Here is a 16,719-nt window from a genome sequence, read left to right on the forward strand (position 1 = left end):
TAAATTTCTTGTCAAGCATTTTTACGGTTTGTGTTCCTCTTTGACTGGTAGGATATCCTGTGGAGCCAGGAAGGCTTCAGTTCAAATTCCTGCTTTCAAATCCCACTCACTGACTGACTTGACAAGTTACTTCACCTTTCTATGTCTCAGGTTCCTCATATGTGAAATGAGGATGATGACATGATGCAAGCCTTTGGAAAAGATTAAGTGAGTAAACCCATTTAAAACTTGTAGACCACGCCTGGGCACTTGGCACTTTGCATGTCTTCACCGGCTGTAAGCTCTTGCATTTTGGGAGCAACACTGCATAAAGATTGGGTGTGATTTTATTTGTTACTGACACTTTTCAGTGACTGTGAACCTTCCTAGAGAGACGAAAGCAGTGACCTCCTGGGCTGAGAGGATCTGCCAGTTTGTTTACTACCTCATGGGATCAGCCCATCAAAGGGGGAATAATGGTCCAACTGCTTGCTTCGAGAATGCCCCCCCCCCAAAAAATTTTTTTTTTACGTTTTTACAGTGGAAAACATTCCTACACGTGACACTAGACCCAGAATTTTAAAAGCCTGGCACATATAATTACATAAAAATTTAAGTTGGACACACAAGCAGTGAGTTTTACTCATATAATAGAGTATGTGGTAATATATGTACATATATATTATATACAGTTATATATATATAGAGAGAGAGTCAGTTACATATGCCCCAAAACTTGTTATGGGAGACAGTGGACCCTGATCCCATCCCACATTTCTTTTTTTCCAAGAATAAACATTTTCAGGTCAGGTAACCAACTGTTTGGCTATTTATCTCCTTATCTCTAAATAAATATTGACGCTCCGATTTTCCAGTTTCCCACCTCAGGCCCTGCAGACCGGCCTGCAAAGGGGAAAAGTGGAGTGTGTGCGGTTCCCTGCCCGCCGGTCATCCCCAAGGCAGCCGCCAGGACTTCCACTCACCTGCAGACTCGCACAGCCCACCTCACCGCTCCGCACGGAACCCGCGAAGGAAACTTGGCCAGGACAAATGCCAGGCCAGTAGCTTTGCGACTGAGGGTGAACCGGGGTCCCGGACACGTCAGTAAAGGGTGGGAACTGCTCCAGAGTGAGGCGCTCGCTCTGGTCGCCCCAACTCAGCGACCGGCCCCGCCGCGGTACCCGCCCGCTCCTCTCCCTTCCAGTCTCTTTCTCCCTTCTGGCTCATCCTCTCTTCTCTCCTGCCCCTGCCCTTCCTTCCTCGGATCTTTTCGCCGGCTTCACACCTTTCTTTTCCCGTCCTCCAAAGACAGCTGCGTCATTGAGTCCTTTGTAACCGCCGAAAGTTCCAAAATATAAGCGTCAGAGGGGTGCTCCTTAGCACCGCGAAGGGAGCACTTTCACTGGCTTTTCAAGTCCATCACGGGCCCCATCCATATTTTTCTCCCGAGCAGTAGAGGACACAAGTGGGGTGTCTTCTCGGTGGAGCAGGGTGCCGGCAGGACGAAGGGGGCCCGGCCGGGGGTGCGGACTCCGAGCGGCTCGTCTCCTCCTCGGCCCCCGAGCAGCCTGGCCGGGCGGCCGTGGGTCAGGGACCTGGGGTCTCCCCAGACGCCGGAATCCGCCACCCGCGCTCCTCTTTCGGGCTGAGCTTGGGACCAGAGGACGCGATTTCCAGGAGTCAAGGTTCAAATCTTGGCCGAACAGCGACTTTGCGTGCCCAGCGGAGACTTAGGAGCGAGAAACTCTGAATAAAATCATAATAAACTGGGACAAGATCAATTAATATTCGGAATGATAGAGAACCTGAATAAAACAGAGTTCATCCCAGTCAGGTCTGGAACCTTCCACCCGAAAGCTGCCATCCTGGCTGATCAGCGACATCGCAGCCCCTCCCCGCCGCCATTTACGCTCCGGGACAACCGTGCAGTTACAAGGCGTGCGGTGTGAAACCCGCTCGCGGGGCAGGACTCGGTGGGCGCAGCCTCTGCCTTTTACCCCCGAGACCCAGGGGACCCGACGAGGGGGCGGCACCGGCTGGGTCGCTGCGCCCCTGGCCGGGGGCGGGCAGGAGAGGCGCCGGCCCTCCGACAACGCCCCCGGTCCCGGTCGGTCCCACACCTGTCCGCAGGGTCCGTGTGAGCCACGCCGCTCGGGGGCGCGGGAGCCGGAAAGCAGGTCCTATGAGGGGAGTAAAACGTGTCCTTCTTGTAATTAAACAGAAAGGTCCCACCGAGATTTGAACTCGGATCGCTGGATTCAGAGTCCAGAGTGCTCACCATTACACCATGGAACCCCTCTGAAAGCCAACTTCTTTCCATCGCCAGAGAAGGGTACCTGCTTCTTTAGGCTCCATACTCCCCACCCATAATCTCAGGGAAGCTCTTCCAAGGAGCCGACAAGATCTGAATACGGATGACCCGCTTTGGTGTTCATGCCTCTTTGATTTCTCTCTGCTCCTCTCCTTTGACTGACATCTCTCAGTTCACTGGCACCTCAGAAAATGAAGTAAACGCTCCACTCTCGGTTTCCGGTCAGGGAAGGGCCCCTTACGTCACCCTCATCAACCGCATATTCTGCCTCGGTTTGCCAGAGTGTCCCATGCTGAGGTAAAATTTCTGCAAATGAGAGTGTTATTTTCCTTTCCTTTGCCTTCACCCTCTCCCCAGAGCCCAGAGAGGGCAGGTGATCGTCAGGGCAGGAGGTGGGATCTCCTGGGTTCCCTGGCTTTCTTGTAGCACCAATTACACTCCAAAGCCACCACCACCGCCTCTTACGTGTAGTATATAAAGTGTGTGGAGTGGAAATGGAGGCAGGAGAACTCTCCTTTTCTTCTCCATACAGTTCTGATTTTGGGGGGTAAGTTTTTCTCCCAAAATTTGTCAGGTTTACAGTATAAGGAAAGAGGAACATTTACACAAAACCCTCAGACAAACCAGGCCGAAAGCACCTGGGGTGGCTCAAAATCAACCACGTGTCGTGGAGCCCACGACGAGGCAGGGCTCTGACACTTAGGCAGTCACAGATTCTTGTCAGAGCTTGGTCACGTCAGTTTCATTCCAAAGTCTTAACATACCCAGAAATTGCACGATTTTAAAAAGAAAAGTGTACACATATTTAGAAGGTATGTATCCAAGTTGTCTTACAGTGTAGACAGTATTTATGCACACAAAATACCACCACACTAAATATTTACATGTATAATAAGTGTACATCCACATGATGTCTCAAAGTAATAATGTTTACTTCTTCACTCTATCCCAGAGCCATTTCTTCCCTCAACCAATACACAGAACAGGAAAAAACAGCATCTGAAGAAGAGAGCTGCAGCCCAAAGAAAGGAGTCGGAAAGGTGGCCAGTGTTGCCTGGAGACACGTATTTGGTTCCCAGAGACTGGAACAGAGGTTGACACAGGACGGAGGAGACAAAGGGGAGGCTCCTCTTAGGAGGAGGAAGCTCACAGCTCCGGGATGAAAAGATGAAACTTCCTTTTGGAAAATCAAGAAGCTGAAGGGTAACTAACAACACAAAGTGCTCCTCCAGGAGCCCTTGAAGGTGGGTCAAAGTTTATGAGTGCAAGGACCAGTAATGGTCTCTGGCTGATATAGAAGAAATGCACAGAAAGTATGTTCACAGATCACAGAATGGCCAGGCTCTCACAAGGGGCAGGGAGAAAAATCAAATGAGGTTAGAACTGCAATGGGTGGAGAGAGACAGTCTTTGAGGGACGAAGGCTGGGTGTTGGATCTGAGAGCTAAGGAGCTGGTGGGGATGTGGTGGGAGCTGCCTGTGCTGGGGGCCAGTGAACAGAACTACCCTGGGGACGTAACTCCTCCTCCTTCCGCTCCTCCACTGCTGCTTCCCTCTCGCTGGTCCTCCCGCTCTATCCTGGTCCTCCCTATGTACAGCTCCACCTCGCTCTCTTCTCCCCTTCTTCCTCGCTCTCTTTCTCCTCATCCCCCCTTTGCAGCCCCTTCCCCTCCCATTCCGCCCTGTCTTTCTGGGCCTCCTTCTTCTGTCGCTAGCGCTCCTCCACCACCTCCGGTTTCCACAGTTAGGAGGAGGATGCGGGAATATTTCCCACCATCCCAGGAAGCACGAATACCTTGCTCTCTGGGCAGGACACTCTGAGGGTCTCTGGGAGACTGAGTGAGGAGGCCCTCAAGTTGTTCTCGGCGAGGGGACACAAGAGCGACCGCCCCCAGATCCCTGCCCTCCTGGAGCTCCCTTGAAACCAAAGAAGGCAGTGGGAGGACCCCACCGGTCCCAGAGGCCTCTCCAAAGGGTGCGCAAAGGCTCATTTTCCCCACCGCTCTGTACTCTTCCCATTTCCTCCAACCTGCACATGGGTCCCCGTCTAGCAAGCAGAGAACTGGCGATGAAGGGGGTGGTCTGGCCACAGCGGAGCCAACCGCAAGAGCAATCAGTTTACAGAAATTTCTAGAGGCAGAAGGCGACTTTCAGGTGAAATAAATAAAGATCGTGGTTGTCAAAAGATTCAGAGGATTATGGTAATAGTATTTATGATTTTGCGTGTCTACTCCATACAGAGTATTTATGATCAATAGCATTATTGATCCAGTAGTTTCTAAACCGAGGCACATCTGACAACAGCAGCATGAAGAAGAATGCTCTTATTGCTCCCATTTTGCACAAGAGAGTAGGGAGGTACCCAAAGTTTTCTTTATTTCTTCAAGGCCACACAGGGCAGAACCATTTTTACAACCCAGAGCTTGTGCTCCTGAGCACAGATTCGTTGGGTCTTTCTTCTCAGATGTGGCTGTGTCAACATTTCTCAGTTGGAGGGATGGGAAGAAGAGCAAGAAGAAGAGAGAAGGCAAGAGAAGGAGCAGGGACCCGTGGAAGCACAAATTCTTTGATCCTCCGCTCCCTGGCCTTCCCCTCTCAGCTTTCCCCTCCCCTCCTCGCCTTGCCTCCTGCTTTCCCGCGGGCACCAGCTCTTTCCCTCCTTTCCCACCCTGTTACCGGACTGGGACAATGCTCCTCTCTCGGGATCCCTGCCCAAGATCCTGGCAGGTCTCAATGCCTTCCTCCCAAACCTACCTTCCCCGCTTGGCTTTCACTTCCCGCCCTTTCCCGCTCCCACGTGGACCCCACAGAACGCAGCCTACCCAGCTGGGCACAGCCGGAGGGAGCACCCGAGACCTTTCCGTTGCCCGCCTCACGGGATGCTGCGAAATCTAGCAACCGGCATAAAGGCATTTAAAAAGAACTTTTCGCTCTTCGAAAACTTTTCCGTATTTCCATTCTCAGGGGTCTTAATGGGACGAAGGGCTAAAGACGACAATGTATATTCATCCAAGTCCTAGAGCGTCCCGGTGAGTGCCAGACCCTGTCCTGGGCGTGCGGACGCGGGGCGACCTCTGTCCTGGTGGAAATCGCCTGGTGGACCCAGGAAACCTAAGCACAACCTCGGCCCCGGAGGCCTTTGCCAGGGTGGGCAAACTCTCACTCATTGAGTGTAGGCGAGGATACGAGAAGAGCTATCATGGGAGCCCACCGGGTGTTCAGCGGTCCTTGGATCTCGTTCGGTTCAGGCCCGGAGGGTCCGAAACCTGGATCCCGGTATCTCTGAGGGCGCTGGTATCTGTGGCGGGTAGGGGGCAAGGACGTGGCGCCGTATCCCTGGGGGCAGGGGACTTACTTACCCTGGGAATGAGTACGTGTCTACTCCATACAGAGTCCAGAAAAGGCCTGTACTGCTGTCTCTGTGGCGCAATCGGTTAGCGCGTTCGGCTGTTAACCGAAAGGTTGGTGGTTCGAGCCCACCCAGGGACGGTGGGGTGAGATTTTAGAGACCACCAAAGAGACTCCCTTTTGCCAAGAGGATACCGGAGAAGTGCTGCGGCGAGCCGGCTTGCGGAGAAAGAGCACAGGAGTCAGGTGCAAAGGAGCAGCGGGGAGGGCGGGCCCCGGGTGGATTGGAAGCGTCGGTCATTCCTGAGAGCCCAGAGCGCTGACCGCCGGCCCCGTGAAAAGGCCCACCGAGGCGCGGGTCCGCAGGGGCGGAGGGACGGCGGCCACACGGCTGGGCTGCGGGGTCTCCTGGGCCTCGGGCGCACCCCCCGCCCCCTGCGGCTTCCAGGAGCTGGGGAGTCGGCGGGGGGCGACCCCTGCGATGGGGTGCGGAGCTGAGGGTCTGACGACTCTGCGCTGGGTGCAGGAACCCGAAGGCAGCCTGTGGGGGCCCGAGGGTCCTCACTTGAGGGGAGATGAGGAACCCTAAAGCAGAGCCCTCGGGAGCCGCCGTCTCCGTGCCTGAGAGAGCTCGGGGCTTCAAGGTTCCTGCCTGAGTGTTAGAAACTGGTGGTCTAGATACTGATGGCGGGACCTCGGGTTTTCATGGATAGAGTGTTAAGCGGTACCCGTTGTCCTGTTTCCGTAGTGTAGTGGTTATCACGTTCGCCTCACACGCGAAAGGTCCCCGGTTCGAAACCGGGCGGAAACAGACCGCTTATTTTCTTCCCACCCTACCTTCCTCCACCGAGATTTGTTTTCTGATTGGCAAAACCAAAAGGTTCCAAAGGCTCGGGGTGAAGCAGAGGACGCAGCTGTAGGAGGAGCTGGTGACCACCTGGAAGTCTACTCAGCACTAGGAAGCAGCCCTCCTTTCTCTGCTCCGAGTCCCTGTGAGTCCAGGCCCAGTTCATGCCGGGGGCGGGGCGGGGCGGGGAGGGGGGAGGGGGGAGGGGCGGGCAAGGATAAGACTGACTTCGAGTCACCCTTAGGTCCGGATACCCACTCGGCTCCCTGTCGGGCCCCTGGGTCTCTTCCACGTGTTCACAGATTGTCTCTGAAAACCACGGAGTTCATTCCCGTGACGCTCACTCGCTTTCCCCCACCTCGGAACACCAGAGGAGCAGTTTTATCTCCCTGGTAGAAGAAAAGAGACCGCACCAAGGTCTCACCGTGGGCTCCAGCCAAAGACACGGAAGTGAAGAATTTAAGGCTCCACGAACTGAGCCGGTCGCGGAGGGAAAGGAACCGGTACCCGCGCGGTCGTCAGGAGAGGCCCCAGAGCCAGGTCAGAGATCTGGAGGTAGACGGATCCGCTCATCACTCGCTGAAAGCCAAGTCGGCGCCTGACTCAAGGGCAAACCCGAGGTTCACAAAGAGAGCATGACCTTGGGCTCGGCAGCACACAGCGCTAGAGCTGGACCAGGAGGGAGCCAACCGGATAGTTTGTGACCTGGTCTCAGAACGAGAAGCGTCGCCCAGGAACGGGGATTTGAAGGGCTGGGAGCCTTGCACAGCTGCATACAGCCATGGGGGCGCTGGGACGTTTCCTTTCCTGTTCTCTGCATCTCTGGTTTCATCTTTCCACCTTCAGTTTTCACCTGGACAGCCAAGTCCCTTTTCCTGCGCGGTTCCCTGGTGGTCTAGTGGCTAGGATTCGGCGCTTTCACCGCCGCGGCCCGGGTTCGATTCCCGGTCAGGGAAAGCTCTTTTCTTCTCCACTCCTCGGAGTCTTCCTGTCCAGATCAGAGTTGTCTTGTGCTTCAAGGTCCAGTGCAGAAGAGCGTCTGCACTGAGTCCCGGCCTCAGGGTCCTTGACATCAGGCAGGCTGGAGGAGACTCCCCGGATGCAGTGAACAGCCTGGGCTGCCCAGCTCTCCTCTCCACTCTTTTCTCTCTGCTTGTTAGAAACCCAGAGTCCTCCTTACAGAGTTTTCATCCAAAGAGAATCAGGGACTCGAGTTCCAAAGATTCATTCAAAACCAAACCCCAAACCCTCCAAAACATACATCCAAGTTACAAGAATAGTAACATCGTGTATTCTGTACTCAGCTGCACAGTTCACATTTTCCCACATTTGCTTTGTCACTCTCTCCATGGAAACCTGAAATCCATTCTCTTTAGGATGCAGAGAAGCTTCCGGGGGAGTTTGGTTCGGATCTCCAGGAAGTGCAGGCCAGGCACGCTCTGCGCTTGTAGGAATACCCCACCACCCCACCCCACCCACCCCACCCACCCCCGGGACCGTCTGCTATCCGGACTCCTCGGGGTCGTCTTGGTGGACAGTGGGGTCTTGGGTCAGCCTGAGCGCTAGAACCACCGACCTCGGGAAGACCCATGGGGAAGTGCAGCTGCCCCTTTGGCTCTTGCCTGGCTCTCTGTGCCCAGAACACAAAGGGGAAGGCTTCTTTCCTCTGGTGGGAGGATGAGTGGGCCAGGTGCGAGATGCATCAGAGGCAGGGGGAGTATTCTCGAGAGCTTTCCGGAATTGTCTGCTTGGGTGGCTGTCCTAGGATAATGGTGCTTGGCGTAGTCTTCTCCTGGCCTTGACCCAGTCTCAGGTCCAGTGTGATTCACCGTTCTCATCTTTCCGTTTTCCCGAGGCTTTGGAACCGGCACCGTTTCTCTGCGGAGCAGGAGGCACGTCTTGGGAATTCTTGTCTCCAGCACAAAGAGTCGAGGGACCCCGTGTGGTGCTGTCTCTGTGGCGCAATCGGTTAGCGCGTTCGGCTGTTAACCGGAAGGTTGGTGGTTCGAGCCCACCCAGGGACGGGAGGTCGAGGTTTTAGAACCCATTCAAGGTTTTCCGTGCTGACGACCATTCAAGCGGTTCCACGCCGATTCTTACCTGGACATTGGCTCACACAAAAATATGCTCTCCTGCATTCGGGGTCCTAGTCACCTCCGGACTGCTGCCAGTCTGGGCCACCTCACCTTTCCAGCCCTATACTCCGCAAGTGCAAGTGCATTCCTATTCACTCATACTTGCCTAAGGCAGGACCTCCTGAGAGAGATCAAGGGATCCAGTTTCTGGTGGGGTCAAGTCTTTATTCTGCCAAGTACATAGACTTAGACAAGTAAGTTATACTTTATGTGCCCCGGGTTTTTCACCTGTAGAAGGAGGCCAGCACTTAGCAAGTGTTCTGTCAATAATGTTATCAGTGAACCCACCGTCATCATTAGCCTCTGCGTTATTTTTTAGAAAGGCATTTCCTACATGGTTCATGTATTATTTGGTCTCGTGGTTTTATGATGACAGATACGCTGCAACCATCGTTATTGTACTCACGCTTCTGACCATTTGTGCAGGTATTTCTTTCCACAGTGTAGAAACCTGGAAGTGCAGTTGCTACCTTTAGTGTTTATATGCTTCTTAAGTTGGTAAATCCTGCAAATTTGCCTTCCACAGAAGTGGGACTGAGTCGTATTTCAAATTATTTTCCAGTCCTTCAGTGTCCCTTTCTTCAATTACTTTGGCAACACAACAATCTTTCTATACATCTCTCTATGATTCTCTTAACTAACAAAGGGAGCAGTGGCCTCCTGACCCAACTAGGGGGAAAAGACAATAGAGGGACGCTGTGGCATTACACAGAGGTACCCTACTGCTTATGGTGGAGAGCTAGTCACTGACCACTTTTAAAGTCCTCCAGTAACTGTCCATTGTTTTGTCCGGTGACCTGGTCAACCGGGTCCCGAGAAGACGGCCAGGATGACCTCTTTCTGCCGAGCAACTTATCCAAAGAGAAAACTCTCACTGATCCCAGAGCCTTTTTCCTTCTCCCCTTTCTTCTTTTATTTACAAACTTTGGTTACACTTTTAACTTGAGGGAAAAAAATGTGATGCCTGTCCCTCCTCCTATAAAGTGGGGTGTTACCATGGAACACCCCATTTACTCTATTCCTTGACAGTTTTTTTGGTTTGGTTATTTTTTGGAAGAGTCGGACACGACCGAGCGACTGAACTGAACTGAACTGAACTGATAAAAGTTAGCCCATCGCATGGGCTAACTCACATGTCGTAAGAGCCCACGGAATCCTGCCCCTCACAGGCTCCTGCTTCAGACCTGGACCCTTAGAGCTATTGGCTCCAGTTTGCACTGTTCTTCTATTAAATCTTATATGCAGAGACTGTGCGTTTTGACGTTTTTGTACCGTGTGGTTTGGGGACAAACAATGTTCTCTCTCTGATTTGATCATCACTGATAAGAGGGCGCTCGCTAGTGGTAAAGAACCTGCCCGCCATTGCGGAAGATGTAAGTTACATGGTGTTCGATCCCTGCGTCAGGAAGATCCCCTGGAGTAGGGCACAGCAACCCACTCCAGTATTCTTGCCTGGAGAATCCCATCCGACAGAGGAGCCTGGCAGGATACCGTCCATAGGGTTGCACGGGGTCTGGACACGACTGAAGGAATTCGGCGCGCATACGCGCAATTTCTCCTATCAGTGTGGGAATCTGGTCACATTTTAGGAAGTAAACTCCTGGGGATAATCCACATTGAGTGGTGGCTGACAGGGGTCCGTTCCCTGTGAGGTAGAAGATGACAGTTACGCTGGACCATGAGGCTTTGTTCATTGCTGCTTGTCTTGATGATTCTGGTATTTCCTGGGATGTGACACGGCCCCAGTGAGAAGTCGTCCACTTCTCCTCTTTCCACTGTTTGGTCAAATCCACGTGGGCCCAGTCTGTCCTAGTCAAGCGCTGCACAAGTGTCGTATCTACAGTACGGATGATCTTACTATGCAATCGTTCCCTCATGAGAAACTCAAGATTAATAAAAGAGATTAACACAGGAAGGATACTGAATTTTTAGCATGGAACAGACAGTTTCTTTCACTGGTATATGAAAGTTTCTAAATAGCTGAAAACATTCAACAAGTGAGGTAAGGACTGTTGAAATCAGACTACAGAATGCGGAGGAAAAGACATTTATATCTTTGCAAAGAAGCAATGAAGTCAGCAACGTGAGCACTTCTGACAACCCTGCAAATCAAGATTGAATACTTCCAGAACTATAAGCAAGTTCAGCCCTCAAGAAAAAGGAACGACTAGCAACGACTTCAAGCACAGTTTTATACACTGGGGACTCATAAGTGTATCACAGAATTCCTATTTTCCTCAGTGAGATTCCTCCAATACCGCTTAATTGTATTCCATTTTGTTTCCCACACTGGCAAGTGTTGTTAATAAACATCATTGACTCTGCTTTCACCATAAATAAGGCTCGCTAATTTCTAAAAAAATTTATTTTATTTATTTTTGGCTGCCCTGTATTAGTTGCTTTGTGGGGGTTCTCTCTAGCTGGAGTGTGCAGGCTTCTCGTTGCGGTGGCTTCTCCTGTTTCAGAGCACAGAGTCTAGGTGCATGGGCTTCAGTAGTGGCAGCACACAGGCTTGGTAGCGGTGGCTCGAGGGTTTTACTTGCTCTGCGGCGTGTGGAATCCTCCCAGACCAGGGATCGGACCTGTTTCCCCTCCACTGGCAGCAGGCAGATTCCTATCCACCGTACCCCCAGGGCAGTCAAGCAAGGCCCACTGCTTTGATGTATTTTTTCCCCCTGTTTAAATACATTTTCTCAGAAACAAGTCAATACACTTTCTCTCACGCTGGGGAGAACAGACAAGTTAGGCCTCTCAAAATTTAAAGGTGTCAGTCCTCTTAAGGAAAGTGATAATCAGTTCCATAAATGTAAAATTAAAAAATGAAGAATTTCTGGGGAAAATACGCTACTGTTTATGCTTCCATGTGGTATTCATATAAGGAAAATTTTGTTGCTAAATTTGTGACAAGGAAAAAAAAAAAAGATTTAACTGTAGATTGAGTAAATGGTCTTGATTACTTGGAACAGCAACCATGAAGGAATGAAACCGATAACAGATTATTCTTAATACTTTTAAACAACTTAAATAATTTACATAATGGCCTTCAAAACGTTTACTCTTTTTTGTTTTTTTTAACGGAAGCGACTCAGAAAAATTACATTGTTTTTCTCATTTTGGTCTAACACCGACTCTATATGTATTTTCAGGTTATCTTATAAAGGTGTAGAAAATAACGGTGGTATAATGGTTTAGTATTTAAGTCTTGGGTTTATTTAGGTTGAAAATTGTAAATCTGAATTACGTTGGACTTCCTAAGTTTCCCATGCTGGTTGTACTGCTCAGATAAGCCAACATAGCCAATGAGTACTTAAACTTCTAAAAGTTTAACTTTATGTCTTGAAGTATATTGAATATACTAATATCTTTAAAGGGGAATGAATAGCTACAATTCTAGACACCAGAGGACTCAATCATTCCCCCTACAATATTTGGCGTATATTTTTAGGTGTCCGGTAATATATGATTCCATATATACACCAATATATGATTCCAACATTCTCATGTTCCAACATGTGTCTGCTTAAATGACAGATTCATGATCTATAGTTAACTTTAATCCTTTGACTATATTAAATTGATTTAATGAATGAATCATCTTTCGTTGGCTGCAAGTTTGTTCTCTCTTTGTCCTTCCCGTTTGCCCTAATTTCCTGGTAGATTGGCTGACAGCAGAAATACCGCTTTAGTTGGGGAACGCTGTTGTTGTTTACAGATATTTCTCTATCGTGTTCGTATATGGCTGACGCCGGGCATATTACTACGTGTTCCGCCGACGAAAGTCCGGTGCCGTGGTTTGTTGTTTTTAGTGCTCTGACACGTCAGAATCATAACCTTAATGTTGTGCGCTGCACAGCTTCTCAAACTTTTTCGAAGCGTCACCTTATTTCTTATTAGGCATCCATTTTTTTGCATGGCACTTGCTTTCTATCATAGCAACTACCAAAATCCAGCTTTGCAGAGATATGATATCATAGTAAAGAGTGTAAGATAGTCTAATGTTGGCAGACTTTACTATGTAGATTACACCTCAATAAACTCAAGAAAGAAAAGTAAAAAGGCAAACGATACCAAAATTTCACAGGATGGAGAGCACTGTAAATTCTTTTTCATTTCTAAAAGGAGTGTTGTTAGTAAGGTCAACAAAGTTGGAGAGGAATTTGGCAGCATCAGCTAAGGGTCGTACATACACTATCACGTGCCGTGGCCCAGAAATCGTACTTTTATCTCTGCTATATATGTGACCTCTGCTGTCCAATGCGACAGGTACAAGTCACAGGTAACTACTGAACACTTGTAGTGTTTCTAGTGTCACACGTGGTGATGATGAGGTGTTTTTTTTTTTTAACGCAGTCAGTCTCACAAACTTTTTAAATAGGTTGTAATTGAAAACTTTAAATTCCAGGTGACTGGTGTAATGCTAATAAAGGGAAACCTCACTAAAATTGAGTCAGGAGACCAGAAGTGGGAGCTCTCGTGGATTACCACTCAAGTTCAAATACAGGAAGAATTGTCAATCATAGACCTAAACAGAAGAATCATCAATAGGAAAGAACAATCAGTTATAGGCCCGGACAGAAAAAGATGTACCTTGTATCTCCTGCAAGATATCAGCAACTCGGCCAATGAGAAACTGTCACCACCCTGATCTTTCACTTTTCGCCAGTGTCCTTTGGTTCAAAACAAGTCCTCTCAGCTTCTTTCTCTTTCTCTCCCGAAGAACATTCCTTCTTCTCCTTTGTGTGCAATTTGCCTATGCTTTTGCCGTAGTTTGCTTGTCCTGCTTTGTGATTCCCCTGCTATTTCTGAATCGACCCATTTTGTTGGGGAGAAAATCCTAAAAGTTTTATTCTAAAGGTCAACCCTGGCATTATTTTATTGGAATGGGCCGCCCTAGAGAAATGTGTATGTCCTTGAAAAGTCATACAAGCAAATTTCAGAATATCCTCAACTGGATAAGTATACTGAGATATATTCTTCCAAGGAACACACACAGAGACAAAGAACTACCTGAAAACTATGGTTAAATCTCATAGACGTTACGCTGAGTGAAAGAAGCCAGGCCCAATACCCCTCCTTCCCAGAAAAACAAACCCAGTTCTTCGGAGGGGTGTGTGTGTATGTGATTACTCTGAGCTCTTTCATGGACCTCATGAGGAGGCCTTTTGTGGTCTGGTGATTCATCATACCTTAGATCCTTGGTGATGCTTCACCAGTTATTCAGGTTGGTGTACACCGGTAATCGTTTTGGAAGCGTATGCTCTTTGAACTTTACACATGTTATTCCTCATTTTGTCAAACATTTACAACCACTTGGTTATGGCTAATGTGATGGTGATACTTATTCTTTTCTTTTGGCCTGGGCTGGGAAGCAAAGTAAACGCGAAATATTTATTGGGCTATTTTTTGCTGTCCTCAGACTTTTGGCTTTCCTTCACTATCAGATAGCCGATTACTTATTTACATGCTGCTCACAATCATTATCTTAAGTTGACCTTCAACTGTTAATACTGTGTGAAAGAGAAAATGTAGTGTTATTTTAAGAATAATTAATTATAATAATTCTGTTTAAGAATCTGCCGACCGATGCAGGGACACAGGTTTCATCTCTTGTAAGGGAATGTTCCATGTGTTGGGTGCCACACCTACGGAGCCCGCTAGCCTAGAGCCTGTGCCCTGTAGCAAGAGACATTACCGCAAAGAGAAGCCGGAGCGTTGCAACTACGGAGTAGCCCCTGATTGCCGCAACCAGAGAGACGCCTATGCGCAGCAGCGAGACCCAGCAGTCAAAAATAAAATAAATAAATAATTACGGAAGAAAAAAATAATTATAAGCCAAGGAAAAGGGTGGTATGTGAAACTGAGAAATCCTGATGAGGAAAGTAGTTCCATTAGGCTTAGCTATCTCAGAGGTGTCAAAGGGAGGACTCTGGCAGGTATGACACACGGAAATTTGCCACATTCATTTCACAACTAAACATTCAAGACGTTTTGGAGCATCCACACATAGCCAAAAATATTTACCTGATTAGTCATCTTCACCGGATCAACCAGTCCAGACTGGCGGCTTGATGGCTTTCAGCTTATCTATTTATCAAGGGTTCTTAGGAGACCCGGGTTCGATTCCTGGGTGGGGGAGATCCCCTGGAGAAGGAAATGGCAACCCTCTCCAGTATTCTTGCCTGGAGAATCCCATGGACAGAGGAGCCTGGCAGGCTACAGTCCATGGGGTCACAAGAGTCAGACACGACTTAGTGACTAAACCACCCCCTTAGCCTTCCTTAATCAATAGAAATTGATAAGAGGACAGACTAGAAACTCAGGTAAGGCTTTATTGGGATCCCTGCTGCAGCAAAACAAGTAACAGGTTCCCTTGTTTGCCCTGGGGGTGGGGGGTGGGGAGGGGTGGTGTGCTGGTTCCTTCCACAGGGTGAGGATAGGGGTGGGTGGAGGGGTCAGGCTATAGGACTGGCTCAGGTGGTTTGCCTGCGTGTTTCCTGGTGTCGTGTGCAGGGGGAATGTACAGTACCCTGCTTTTGCTCCGGGGACCCTGTTTTTGGCACCAGCTCTTCAGAGATGACAGTTGGGATTTTGGTATTTTTGTATCTTGTTGTCCACAATTTCCACCAAGGGCATACATGCAGTTATTTTTTGTCCCCTATTGTTTCTTTGTATTTTGTTGCTGGAGAAGACATTTGGATCTCAAGAACACAGCAGTGAGTGGTGGCCTGAAGCAAGATCTCTGTTGCCTGTCCAAGAATTGGACCAGGGTAGCCTGTGTGAAAACCAGGAATCCTAGCCACCAGTCCATCAAGAGCTAGGGCTAGAAGCAAAGTTGGCCTGACTAGTGCCTTCACTGAAAACTGAATTTCTTAAAGCGACGAAAGCTGAAAAGACAGGTACAAAGTTTATTATTAGAGCCACAGCACAAGTTGGAGAGCACACAGATACACAGTTTATTTAAGACAGAAGCAAGGCAGAGATATACACTCAGAGAGGAAGGGTGTGTGTGTCCTCCTTCACGAGAAGGAGTGCATCAGAGAGGTGATTCAAATCACTTTCTTCCGGGTCTCTGTTTACCTTTGGATGAGTATCTCATTCCTTTTTCCACACCTGACCTGTCCTTGGGCTCTTCCTGACGTGCATGTGCATCTTTTTGCCAAGAAGGATTGTAGCGCAGAGGCCTGCTGCTGCTGCTGCTGCTGCTGCTGCGTCACTTCAGTCGTGTCCGACTCTGTGCGACCCCACCGGGCTCCCCCATCCCTGGGATTCTCTAGGCAAGAATACTGGAGTGGCTTGCCATTTCCTTCTCCAATGCATGAAAGTGAAAAGTCACAGTGCAGTCGCTCAGTCGTGTCCGACAGCGCAGAGGCCTAGGGGGAGGTTAACGCCACCTACTAAGGGGTGGCTCCGTCTACCTCCTCTTTGACCCAGGAAAAAGCTTTGTGCGCATGGATAGTCTGCAAAGATCTCCTTGACCTCAAAAATACGAAATATGTGCTCTCTTTATTTCTATCCAAGCGGGACTCAGCTCTTCCTTGCTCCTCCTTGATATCCTTATCTTAAAGAAGCTTTAAAAAAATTTTTTTTTTTTTTTTAGGTACATGGGATATTTAGTTGGAGAAGGCAATGGCAACCCACTCCAGTGTTCTTGCCTGGAGCATCCCAGGGACGGGGGAGCCTGGTGGGCTGCCGTCTGTGGGGTCGCACAGAGTCAGACACGACTGAAGCGACTTAGCAGCAGTAGCAGCAGATATTTAGTTGCAGCATGAAAACTCTTAGTTGTCCCAGGTGGGATCTAGTTCCTTGACCAGGGATCCAGCTCCGGCCCCAGGCATTGGGAAGTGTGGAGTCTTAGCCAGTGGCCCACTAGGGAAGCCCCTGTCCTTAGTCTGGAGTATCTGTCCACAGGAGACAGATTCCAGCTGCTCAGCGTGGGGCGCATGGAATTTCTGCCTCAGTTTGTCCGGGTGCAAACATTTGCAGCAAAGGGTCCCAGGTCCCAGCCTGTCTCAATAAGACAGAGGATACAGACAGGTGTTAAAATCTGTTCAGAGTCAAAACCACACCTGAAGCTGGAAATAACATGAATGCAATTTCTGA

At 49.4% G+C, this 16,719-nt stretch overlaps 5 non-coding genes across 5 annotated transcripts; 4 read left to right on the forward strand and 1 right to left on the reverse strand.

The window, feature by feature from the left end:
* Positions 1 to 2,202: 2,202 nt before the first annotated feature.
* Positions 2,203 to 2,274, reverse strand: TRNAQ-CUG. The gene has a single exon. It is a non-coding gene; the product is annotated as a tRNA-Gln (tRNA).
* Positions 2,275 to 5,704: 3,430 nt separating this feature from the next.
* On the forward strand, positions 5,705 to 5,778 carry TRNAN-GUU. The gene has a single exon. It is a non-coding gene; the product is annotated as a tRNA-Asn (tRNA).
* Positions 5,779 to 6,375: 597 nt separating this feature from the next.
* Positions 6,376 to 6,448, forward strand: TRNAV-CAC. Its single transcript has one exon. It is a non-coding gene; the product is annotated as a tRNA-Val (tRNA).
* A 920-nt stretch (positions 6,449 to 7,368) lies between these two features.
* Positions 7,369 to 7,440, forward strand: TRNAE-UUC. The gene has a single exon. It is a non-coding gene; the product is annotated as a tRNA-Glu (tRNA).
* A 994-nt stretch (positions 7,441 to 8,434) lies between these two features.
* On the forward strand, positions 8,435 to 8,508 carry TRNAN-GUU. Its single transcript has one exon. It is a non-coding gene; the product is annotated as a tRNA-Asn (tRNA).
* The last annotated feature ends 8,211 nt before the right edge of the window (positions 8,509 to 16,719 follow it).

Source organism: Oryx dammah, unplaced genomic scaffold (genome assembly GCF_014754425.2).
Source record: "Oryx dammah isolate SB20612 unplaced genomic scaffold, SCBI_Odam_1.1 HiC_scaffold_28, whole genome shotgun sequence".
Classification (NCBI taxonomy): domain Eukaryota; kingdom Metazoa; phylum Chordata; class Mammalia; order Artiodactyla; family Bovidae; genus Oryx; species Oryx dammah.